A 12,973-nucleotide genomic window follows, 5' to 3' on the forward strand; every position below is an offset into this window, starting at 1 on the left:
TTCTGACAAGCAAAGTCAATGGGGAAGCCAGATTCACTTAACAACCAGGTTACTAACTTATCAACTGCAGCGATTCACTTAACAACTGCGGCAAGAAAAGTCATAAAATGGGGCAAAGTTCACTTAACAAATATTTTACTTAACAACAGAACTTTTGGGTTCAGTTCTGGTCGCAAGTCGAGGACTCTGTAAAGTGTCGATGTGTCCTACAAATGCAGAAAAAATGGGAATGCATAAATCAGGTTAGGTCAAGGAAAAATTAGATTTAATGTGCCATGCAGATATAACTTTTATTGTGCAAACAGAGCCAATATGGTTAATTCATAGTGTGCTATAGCTCCCAGACATTTTTGTGTGTCTCTGTACTTTCTGATAAATGGCTGGTGAACTTGCCAACATCTTGTCCTCCACTAAGTTTATTAAAAGGAATGGGTGTTTTCAATGTGCACCGATGCATTTGTATGATTTATATGTATTAAACAGGATGCCAAATATTCTATTCCAACCTGCGGGTCAATTGTAGTATTTGTGGAGAAAGTTAAATATTCCCTCTGAAAATAAACTACAACCACAGAAACCGAAAACATTTTTCTATTTTTGCTCACCGCCATTGGCTCTATTGACATGCAAAGATGAAATCACAAACCAGGTAGTTTTCCATTTCTCCATTTCCATTTCTTCAATTTCTCCAAATATTGTGACAGATCAGAAATTCCCAGCGTATACAGAAAAGAATGCATTTTATACTTAGCTGGTATTATAGGGTAAAACCTTTAAAAAGGAAATCATTTGATTGGTATAACAGCTGACCTATTCATAAATATAAGCAAAATTAACATTGTAGTACAGGTAGTCTTTGTTGGTCACTAAGTGAAATTGTCACTAATTGAAACCGCTACTGTGTTTTATGACCTTACTTCAACTTTCTGTCAGTTTAAAGACCTGTAAAAGTCATAAAGGTGAGGATTGTCCACAAAGTTATTTTTTCCCATCAGCAACATAATAGCAAATGGTTGTTAAACAAGCCAGTCGCTAAACAAGGACTTCCTGTGCTGTTCATGCTATATGATGCTAGGAAGACATTAGGAAGCCTTTGTAGGGACCTGCCCCAAGTCTAGTTAACAGTGTCCCATTTCTGGTGCAGCAATAGCTTGCAGAGATATAAGCTTTGATTGTACAACATGCTTACTCATGATTCACTGAATGAGCCAATGTTTATGAGTTCACACAACATGCCTATTAGGCCAGAAGGTCGCTTGTTAAGCTGTAATTTAGTAGTATGCAACTACACCCTTATCTTTGTTGAAAGCCAAGCCAAAGATAATGCACAAAAGCCCCTGCAAAAGGTAAGAAACTCTATCCAAGTCAGTCTTAGGGGTAGGGCCAGTTTTCCAAAATCCAAGGCTGGAACTGTTAAGAGATTCATGGACAAATATTTGAGTTCATTTTGATGATATGGATGTGCACCATCCTCTACAAAGACTTTAAAAATAAGCTAAAGCAACACAGTTCATCAAGCAGTAATTTGGCACTAAAGTCAAATGATTTCAAATGATTGTTTTCGATGTACCAGGTTTTACTGCTGATTTCTATGATTTCTATATGTTTTGAATGGTTTTGTTTTACTTCATTGGGCCTTACATACAGTCCATTTGTACTGGGGCTGGTTATAAATATTATAAAAATTAATGAGTTAAACAGCTGTTAGAAAAATAGGAATTAAAATTAATACAAATGTCATCCCCTTTGGGGTCTAAATAGCCTTAACACTGCATACTTTAAATCAGGGGTCCCCCCCCCTTGCACAAGTCGAGCTGCGTGTGTATGTGTACTGTCCCACAGCTTGCACATGTGTGCCAGCTCACCACTCGTGTAACCTGGTTTCCCTCTTCCCGCCACCAGCTGAGCCACCAAGCCGCAAAGGTTGCATCTGCTGCTTTAAACAATCCTTGATTCCTCCCCCTCCCCCCAAGTTCTGAGATAAATCAGGGAATGAAATACCTGGCCCATTTTGAGTAGTGTATTTCTTTCCCTTGATATTTCTTTTATGTATTTGTTTTTATTTGTTTGTTGCCCAGAAGTATTGTTGACCTGGACAGCCTCATATACATCTAAAATATAACTATAGAATGTTTTATTAATTATTACCATAAGTGATAATTACGTTTTTTCCCCATGATTGGATCAAATTAGATCATTGGGATCATATAGGCCAGGAGTGTCAAACTCGATTTCATTGAGGGCCGTATCAGAAATGGGTTTGACTGGGGCGGGTGTGGCCAGATTGGCATCACTCGTGTCGGGGGAGCCTGTGGCCCAAGCACTCTGCCAGAGGAAACAGGCTCCCAAGCTCCGTTTTCAGCTGGGATAGCCTCATGATAGCCCCTCTGCCAGCAAAACAGAGCTCAGGAGGGCTGCGTTTTTGCTGGCAGAGGCACCGTGGGCCTTTGCCGTTTCCAGGGTGGCCTCGCGGGCCAGATCTAAGCAACCCATGGGCCAGATCCAGCCCTTGGCCTTGACACCCCTGATATAGGCTATGGTTACCTCTTAAAATGTTAACATACCTATTTCATCACAGAGTAAGAAAAGGGCATATTTGAGTTAATTGTGCTTCCCCACCCCCACCCTCACGTTGATATTTGACCAAAGTGTTCATAATTGCTGTAATAGATGCCTCTTGTAATTAACCTTGCATTAACCTATAATACATTAGATGGACTATTGTGGCTTGTGAATTGCTTAACAACTTCCTTGATACTTTTCAGTTTGAGGCACTGAGTGAAAACAACCTTTTTGGATTCTTTGAGGATGTATTTCGGTTCATGGATACATTTGTTTGATGAATTATATTTTTCTCACTGCTGAATGCCTAAGAACCCCATTCATTTCCTATTGTGTAGTCCATTTCTTTCAGTATTTTTCCATTGTTTATCAATGCCCCCAATCTTCTCTGAAATCATGTGCCTACTGTATATTCTGATTAAAACATTGGCATGAGTATTATTTAGAACAGATGAGTGAAACAAAACCTGAAGGAAAGGTAGTACACTTAAACAGATTTTATATAGGCAAGTGATGGTGACAGGACATGATAAATAGGGTGTGCTCCCTCTTAGTTTTCCATTGCTCGATTTGCATGGTCTAGCTGGGTTTACATAACCAACCATTATCTTGCAGGCTTTCTGTAATACTCAAGATTTGGCTCTAAACAGCTGTTTATACATCCAGTGAAAACCTGCCTATTGTTTTCATTATATGCACTCTTCAGAAGGTACCAAATGTAAAACGCTGTTATTAGTGTAGGCACAAGTCAAAGGGATGGTTTAAACATTTTATTCTTAAAATGGTGGTGTAATTTGTGGAGAGTTTATTATGAGTCTATGAATCCAAATGGCATTGTCTTACTTAAGTAAAAGCTATGCTGGAGAGGCCTTTACTAGAGCCTTGCCTTGCCTTCTCCAATCTGTTTGGCTCCAGACAAACTATTTATTCATTAAGTCCTTTCCTCTTTGACTCCACTGTCTATCCCACCCCTTCAAAAGATTACATACTTCCAGCAGTATGAAACAGTTTATATATTTAATAATGTCATTTAGAAACTTTGCTCATTTGTGGTTTGCATGAGAAGTACAACTTAATAATGTTATTGAGAGTAAGCTCTTGTTTTCCTCTGTGTAATGCATGATGCTTTTACAGCAAAACAGGCAGAACTTGAGTTACAGCGTAGCTCCCGAGAGCCACTTACAACTTGGTTTTGAAGTTTTGATGGCTGCCCCCCTCCCCCAGTCACGTGATGGCATTTTGGGAACTGGTAACTCTCTCACCTTTATGGCTCTTTGACTGTGATTTATAATGTTCTTACTCCCAGTGTCCAGGACAAAAATGCCCATTGTATACAATGGGTTTTTTTAACGACTGTAGTGTTTGCTTACTCACCATGGCATTTGCTTAATGACGACTGCAGAAAAGGTTGCAAAACTGACTGCAGTCATGTAGTGAGCCACTTAATAACTGGCAAGATTTACAACCATAATTCTGAGCTCAATTATGGCCCTAAATCAAGGACTACCTGTATATGATGAGGAAACTGTTCCATTGGCCCAATACATTTCTCATGACAAGTCATTTCTTAGGACAACACGCCACAACCAACTCGCCATGGCCAACTTGTTGTGGGACAATGTGGTGAGGGGCAAAAGTTACTTAATATGAAGAAATTGTGAAATAGAATCATTTAAGAAAAGTTGCAAAAGGAGAGACAAAATGAAAGGTGAATAACAAAAATTAAATTAATTTTTAAACTATTTTAAATGATGAAATAAAATTGTTGAATTGATCTGCGGTGAGTTTTCCCGTGGCGAATTGGCTGTGGCGAATTGTCCCTTTCTGACAGTGGTATGCTAAAGAACTTTTAAAGAAATTTAAATTGGTGATACTTGTATGACCAAAGATAACTCTGCTATTGTTCTAACAATACTGCAATATTTTCAATGGAAAACAGATTAATATAACAAATACCAAATATTGAAAAATATTAGAGTCCTTATAAGCTCAGGGTTGTACTTTCTCTGTATCTGAAAAATTAATGGGATCATTTTTGTTCATTACTGAAACAGGACAGCTTATGACAATAAAGGATAACCATTTTGTTTTGCCAAGATTTGAAAAGGGCTGCATTTCATTTGATCCAATGCAATAAATAAATATTTATGCTTAAATTAATGTAATAATGTCTAATGCGGGGGTTCTCAACCCTTGGGCCGTAGAAAGGCACTGGTCCACAGCCCTCCAGAAACCAGGCTGCGCAAGCTAGCAAAGCCCCATCTATGCATACATATCCAGGCAACGTGTGCTGCTCCAGTCTGCGAAAAAACCAACCTCCACGGAACCAATCCTATCACCCAAAAAGTTGGGGGCTGCTGCTCTAAGGTACCAAAAGACCTCTTGTTTTTGTTTTAACAGAGGAACAAAACTGCTTCCCTGGAATTTCTTATAATCATTTCACTGAAGGTGCAAGCTTTTTATTATGTGAATTTGGGACATGGATATACTGTATTATGCTGTGCAATATTTAGTGGTGTCTTCTCCCTTGTGTTGAGGCCATAACTATCCTCATATGTCCTCAGCTTGTTTTGTTTTGTTTTGTTTGGCTTCATGCACTATTTTATTTTGTCTCATAACAATCCAGATACCATGTATTTCTTTTCCATTTGATAAATTCCACGTTTGTTCCTTTTACCATTGTTGCCTCCTCAGTTGTAGAAAACAATTCCAGCATGAATTGCACACTCCATCTCTCTCCACACACACCCCTTGCTCTCTGCTCTCCATTCACCCACTTTTTTGGTTATCCTATTGATGTATTATTCTCATTGTGTTCCTTCATCATTGTTTATATTATTGTTCTATTATTTTACTCCTATTTACACTCTTTTCATTTTTCTCATTGTTCAGCCACCTAGAGTAGGCCCATGGCGAGATAGGTGGCAAATAAATTTAACAAATAATAAAATAAATAAATAATGAAATCTGTTGTTCCAGTTGCTGATCCTGCCCTGCCTCTAATATATGTAATGTGCTGAAAAGAGAGAACAGCAAAGCTGTTGGGGACTAGATGGGACTATTTGGTTTACCCATAAAACATCAATACAATTTTGCAAACAGTTTTGAAAATTAGAATTTACTGAGTACAGTGGTCTCAGGTGATAATATTGTCAATATTGGCTTTTTCATTTTCCCAGGGATGAACTAAAAGACATTGATATCAGCTTTGATTCTATTTTGGTACGTATTTCATTTTCAATTGATGAACATCGACTCAAGAATTTTAAGTGTTATTAATAAACAGCCACATTATTAAAATATAACAGACGAGCGGTCTGCCACCTCCAAGTGGTGTCCCCTGGATGCGCGAAGCCGTCAAACGCTGACCGTAACTGAGAGCAGACCCTCCGACGACAGGCCCACGCGACAGGCCGGCTGGAGTACTCAAATGCCGCATCAACATGGTGGAAACGTCCACTACAAAACACACGTCCAATGCTACCACGTTCGGGGGAACCGACGGGCGCAGGAGACCATTGGCCTGCGCCAAAAATCAACGAAATGGTCCACGCAGAAAGCACGGCGCACCTGCACCGTGTGAGAAAGCTATGGCGACTGCGTCCGGGTCCGATGCGCATGGAGACTACCCGATCCGTGTGAAAAAACGCAAGCGGGGAACAGAGGACTGCCAGACGCTCAAGGTGGCCACCTGGAACGTGGATTCGCTGACTGGACGCTTGACCGAGATCGTCAGGGCCATGCGGGACAGGAAGCTGGACATCTGCTGCCTCCAGGAAACTCGCTGGAAGGGCAACAAGGCTACGACTATAGACGGCTACAAGATCATATACACCAGCTGTAAGGAAAACCGCGGCGGTGTAGCTGTGGTTGTCAGTCCAAGCTGGCAAAGTTCCGTCGCAGAAGTTAAGCGCCTCACAGAACGACTGATGATAATCGTCGTAGCAACCGAGAGGCAGCGCCTACACATCTTGTCCGCCTACGCCCCTCAGACCGGATGTCACGAGGAGGAGAAGGATACCTTCTGGGAACTGCTCGACATCCAACTCAGGCAGATCCCACACGAAGATGACATCATCATCTCGGGCGACCTGAATGGTCATGTAGGGCGGGACAAAAACGGACACCAGTGCCACGGTGGGCACGGCACAGGCGATACGAATGAGAATGGCCAGAGGATCCTGGACTTTGCCGACTCCCATGATATGACCATCACGAATACCTGCTTCATTAGGCGAGAATCTCAACTCCTCACCTACCATAGCAGAAACAGGAGCCACCACACACAGATCGACTACATCATCGACGACGAAGAGCCGCTAAAAACGTGCTCAACGCCAAGGTGTACCCGTCGAATCGAGCAGTCAGCACAGGCCGCTGATGGCGAAGATCAGGATCAGCAAGCCCAAGACCAGGATTGACAAAAGGAATGCAGACCAGCCACGAATCAAGTGGTGGAACCAGAAGAAGATGGCGGGACCCCTCATCAAACCGGAGCAGTTCCTGCAGATGGTCGACGGGCCACAGGAAGCGTGGTCCATGCTGAAGAGCACTGTTCACACTGCCGGCTGCCAACAGCTTGGTTGCACCAAGCCAGGACGGAGACGCATCGAACGAGATACATGGCTCTGGACACCGGAAGTACAAGATGCCGTACACCTGAAGAAACGGCTCTACAAGGCCTTTCTTCAGGACAAGACCAGCGAGAAGCTCTGCGAATACAAGGCGGCCAAAAAGGCAGCCAAGAAAGCAGTAGCGACAGCCAGAAGCTCCCACTACGATGACATCTACGAGAAGCTGAACACGCGAGAAGGCGAGAATGAGATCTACCGCCTAGCCAAAAGCAGACACAGGAAGACCCTGGACATTGACCAGTTTCATGGGATCAACGACGAAAGGGGAAATTTGATCGTCAACCCCAGAGACGCTGCGGAGAGGTGGCGGCAATACTTGAGAAGATCTCCACCGAGGAGTTCCCACACCCACGAACCCCGCGAGGTGACCCAGTTGAAGGCCCAGTCTCAGGCATTTATGCCAGCGAGGTCGCCGGCAGCCATCAAGGCCATGAAAAATGGTAAGGCAACAGGACCAGACGACATCTCTGCCGACTTCTGGAAAAAGGCACTACCGGGCTCGGCATTGTGGCTGTGCGAGCTGTTCAACAACATCGTCTCCACGGGAAAAGTGCCACACGACTGGTACCGCAGCACCACTGTTCCGATCTGGAAGGGAAAGGGCAGCCCAGCGGACTGCTCCAACTACAGACCGGTCAGGTTACTGTCACACACTATGAAGATCTTTGAACGCGTCCTTGATCAGCGCGTTCGGGACATCGTCGACATCAGCGTCAACCAGGCTGGATTCATCAAGAACTGCGGCACCACCGATGCCATCTTCGGTGTGCGGATGCTGATGGAGGCTCACAGAGAGAAGAAAATCCCGCTCCACACCGCCTTCCTAGACTTGGAAAGGCCTTCGACCGAGTCCCGCACGATCTCATCTGGTACGCACTGCGAGATCACGGCGTGTGCCTGAGCTGCTCGCACAATGGGTCCAACTCCTGTACAGATGTCACAAAAGCCGTGTAAAAGCGGCAGCTGGGATATCAGAGGAGTTTAATATTACTGTCGGCGTACACCAGGGCTCTGCTCTCTCACCACTGCTGTTCATTCTGGTGATGGACACAATTACACACGACCTGTACACGCCCGCCCCATGGACGCTGCTCTACGCCGATGATGTGTTCCTGGCCAACCTGTGCAAGGCTGAACTCGAGCACCGAGTCCAACAGTGGCACGACCGCCTCGAGCAGTTCGGGCTCCGGCTGAACCTAAAGAAGTCCGAATACCTGACCACTGACAATGAAATGACAGGCTCCATCCACGTGAACGGGCAGGAGCTACTGCGCGCCTCCACCTTCAAGTACCTGGGAACTACTCTTGGGGAAGAAAGCCTACTACAAACTGAGGTGGCAGCCAGGATCAATGCAGCGTGGGGCAAATGGAAGTCCGTCACGGGCGTCCTCTGTGACAAGAAGATGCCGATGCGCCTGAAGGCGAAAATCTATAACTCTGTGGTGCGCCCGTGGCCATATACGGCGCAGAATGCTGGCCGACGACCAAAGAAGTCGAAAGCAGACTCCAGATAATGGAGATGCGAATGCTCCGATGGTCGGTAGGCCTCACCCTACTCGATCGCGTCAGGAATGAAGAAGTGCGTAGACGGTTCAACGTCGTGCCCATCCCCACGGTCATGAGGCAGTCCCGGCTACGATGGTTTGGCCACGTGAGCCGCGCCAAGGAAGAATCCATCATCAAATCTGTAATGAAGGTGACTGTCGGAGGAGCGAGACCGCGTGGTAGACCTAAACAACGCTGGATGGACACGATCAAGGCCGATCTGGAGATCGCGAAGGCAGACCCGACACGCGTGGCAGACAGAGAGGTGTGGAAGCAGTACTCAAGGACATTAGCGGACCTCGCCCGAGCGCGAGACAAACGCTGAAGAAAAAGAAGAAGAAGAAGAAGAAGATTATTAAAATATAACAAAGGAGTATTTTTTTAAAAAACTTGTTGATGAAATTTTTCCACATAACTGAGAGATCTACATTAGATTCTTTATCACTACAATTTCTTCAAAATATGTGACTGAAGGAGAGATCTTCTCTTGATGCCTATATATTTAATCTTTTCTGCTTAAACAAGTTTTGTAGGATTCTGTATTGGTTAAAAAGAAGCTGTTTAACCTGTGTGGCCACTCCTGACAGTAAGGCAGCGAAATTATGGGTTCTGTGTGTATATAGATGTATATACCCACACTCTTGCACAGGCATAGTCCTCATAAAGAAAAATGTCTTAAGCAAACAAACTGAGAAGCAACCTGATTTCAGTAAATGCTTCTCCCAAATTGTCCTTACATTCACAGTCTGAAATGAATAAATATGAGATTAAAAGTTTTAAACACAGATAAACACAGTCATTAAAACCACAACATAGTTTCAGGATATTGTTCAGTAACGTACATTATAATCTAAACGACCTCCTCTTCCTTAATTTAGAGGGAACTTTCCTGTATTTTATAAAATAAGTATAGAATCAAACATTTCCAAACTGCATTTTTCTTGGTGCCATTTTATTACTTCTTCAGATTATGATATATTTTTCCAAGTTCATTCTAATAACATGATACCATAAAAGAATGGCCATTTTGTGTGATATTACATTGGTTTTTGTATTGGCTGCTTCTGCAGCTTTAAAGGTAAAACATCTTCATTTAGTGTAAAATTGCTTTATGGGTCTTTGAATGTCTTTTTTAATTAAAATGCTTCTGTTGGAAGAATTATCCTTCTGGGTTCAGTTCCAAGTGGGGAAAAACACTGGAAACATGGAGGCTGTTTGGAAAGATGGTTTAATGGTGGACAGGATCACATGGCTTGAAGTTCCAACATGAAAAGGATGATTACATACTTCAAGATGTTGGTGAAGGAAAAGAAGAGCCAAGATGCTGAGAGACCCTTAGTTATATACCCTCTGTTGGGACCCACCTTTGTGTTTCCTGTTCCTGTGTAAGAAATGTATCCCATTGGCTGTCAGACTCTCAGGGGCAAGTGTCTCCGGTGAAGACCTAAGTGCTGGCTGATGCAATCTTCCCAGGTCAGGTGATGAGATGGGTAGAGGCCTTTGTTATATAGAATACTCTGGCCCAGGTCTTAATGGCCCTCCCATTAACAAAGGTGTGGGGTGAGCTTCTGTCTCTCTGAGTTTCTACTTCCCTTTTAGGAGAAATCTTCTGCCCTTTTTAATATTTCCTAGGATATTTCATTTTTCTGGGAGAGGGATGGGTGCTAACTTCCTACAATTCATATGACTGAAATTATTTTCCAGCAATTCTTCCAATAAAATCTTATCAGATATAAGCTTCTTGAAAACAAACAAAGATCTGTAAAGCCATTTTAAATGAAGGGGTGAATTGAACGGCCATTGAGCAGGGATTCCATAGAAGAGGGGGTACTGTATGGCTGACAATCTGATTTCCCCTGAGAGATTACGTTGATATATAACCTCCTGTTTGGTGAAGTGGTTAAGGCACCAGGCTAGAAAACAGGAAACTTGAGTTCCCATTTTAGGCATGAAGCCATCGGGATGACCTTGAGTCTGAAACTATCTCAGTCCTAGGAAGGAGGCAATGGCAAACCACTGCTGAAAATCTCGCCAAGAAAACTGCAGGAACCTGTCCAGACAATTTCCAGGAGCCAAGGCTGACTCACAGGCAACCCCCACCTCCTCTTCCCCAAAGCAAATTAGCCTCCTGATATTGGTATCTGGTTTTTCTTTCTGCACCTAGCTCATTTGGGCCAAGTTAGCTTTATTCATAAAACTGTTGCAACATCTTGGCACAGAGGACGAGACCAAGTTTATCAGTTTCCTATAATTAACCCAGGAGCACATTCACATTAGAACAGCAAAAGGTTTAACTTGCAAATCAACTTGTCATCTCATTGTTTCTATTTTCTCGGGCTGTAATGATATGACAGGAATGGTATGAAACTATTCATTTATCATTGGCAGACAAGACATAAGGTATTCATGAAATACTCCCAAATCTAACCTTTAGTTTTGCTGCCTTTCTTCTGCTTTTAAAGCATCTCAGTGCACACACTGATTCTAAAGTCTACTGTTTATCTACATTGTATTTATTGTTTCTGGAAGAAAGCCTTCTCTATTATTCTTAATTGTTGCTTCTGTTTTATTGAGCATCATTAAACATAAGCACAATCTTTCTCTTCAGTCATGAGTTATGGAATTATCAAAAAATTATTTCATCAAGTTTATTTGAGAAATTCATAGCCCAAGAAAGAATCTCTCAGCTGTGTATAAAAGTTCAGTTTTGCAGTAGATGAGAAATACCACAACTTGAAGTATTCATCAGCATTCACATAATCAAATGGATTTTCCTTTTTTTTTGTTTCTTATTTGATCAGCTGTCTCTGTGTTCCTTTCAAATAGAAACACACCCTGCTCTTCCAAATTCATCTGATAATCAATTTCATACAGAATATATCTGTAGGAAGTATACCTATAGCATAATAAACATCCCACTCGTGTTTGCTGCAGCAAATCCCTAAAGTATTAAGGGCAGCACTGTATTCTTAAATGCTGATGTATCCTTGTTAGAAAGCTACAGCTTAATACAGGGGTCCCCAACCCTCCTGATCCGTGGAACAGCACCAGGCCGCAGCATGCCAGAAACTGGGCCATACAAACAAGCAAAGCCCCATCTGCAGTATGCAGGCAGCACACAAAAGCACGCCCCCTCTGATCTGGTTGGTTATTATATTGATTATTCATGCATGTGCCAGGTGCTACACAGAGCAATAGTGATGTTCTAGTGTTCGCTGAGATTGCTACATGTCCATATGGAGCACTGAATAAAATATTCCTGAATAAAATATTCAAATACTCTGAATAAAATATTCCTCTCACTTACCTCCCAGTACCTCTGATATTGTGGCCCAGATTTTCATGCCATAACTACTATACCTACATCTATTACACCTACATTTTAAAAACAAGCACATCATGTGGTAGCTTGTGAAATTAAAACTATTCTCATATACACCCTTAAATTCATGGCTTTACATCCCACATACAACATTAATCTATAGTGGCTTGGGTTTATTACAGCCAAATTAAATGTAATACTCGTAGTTTCTTTAACAGGCCAGAGATGAATGCAAACTATATAGATCAGGGCTGTTAAACTCGCGCCCTGCAAGCCGATGCATCATGCGCTGGCCATGCCCATGCTCGGTTTAGCAAAGGGGAAAAGAGTCCCAATACGTCACATGATGCTGCCATGACAATATGAGTTGGACACCCCTGATATAGACTTTAAAGCAGTGTTTCTCAATCTTGCAATTTTAAGATGTGAAGACTGGGGAATTCTGGGAACTGAAGTCCACTCATCTTAAAGTTGTCATGGTTGAGAATCACTGTTTTAGTGTTTGGGTAATGCAATTATCAGGCTGTACTGTATACTGGGTGCTATATAGAGCATATCTCAGTTTACATTGACCTGATAGGACAAAGGGGAAAAAAAACAGCTGATTCTACATTGATCCACCATGTCCTTGTATTACAAAAAGTTAATGTTTTGCTCAGCCATAAAGTAAACAGAAACTTGCTATGGCAGAAAGGTTATATAACCATAAAACTAATATTTGTATTTGCTTATATTTAGGATTCAAGCCAGCAAATTCTTAGTGTTATTCAAATTGAGCTAATCAGGTCTTAAAGCAGTTGTGGTTTCCTCTCACTCCACTGTTTCCGAGATCTTGGTTGCTTTGGGAACGGGAAATTCATTGTCCTCTAGCCAAGTCTGAGCTTCTACTTCCAGAAGCCACAGCCACCCA

The sequence above is a fragment of the Pseudonaja textilis genome, chromosome 1 (genome assembly GCF_049901715.1).
Source record: "Pseudonaja textilis isolate UNSWEBS1 chromosome 1, rPseTex1.2, whole genome shotgun sequence".
In the NCBI taxonomy this organism is placed as follows: Eukaryota; Metazoa; Chordata; class Lepidosauria; order Squamata; family Elapidae; genus Pseudonaja; species Pseudonaja textilis.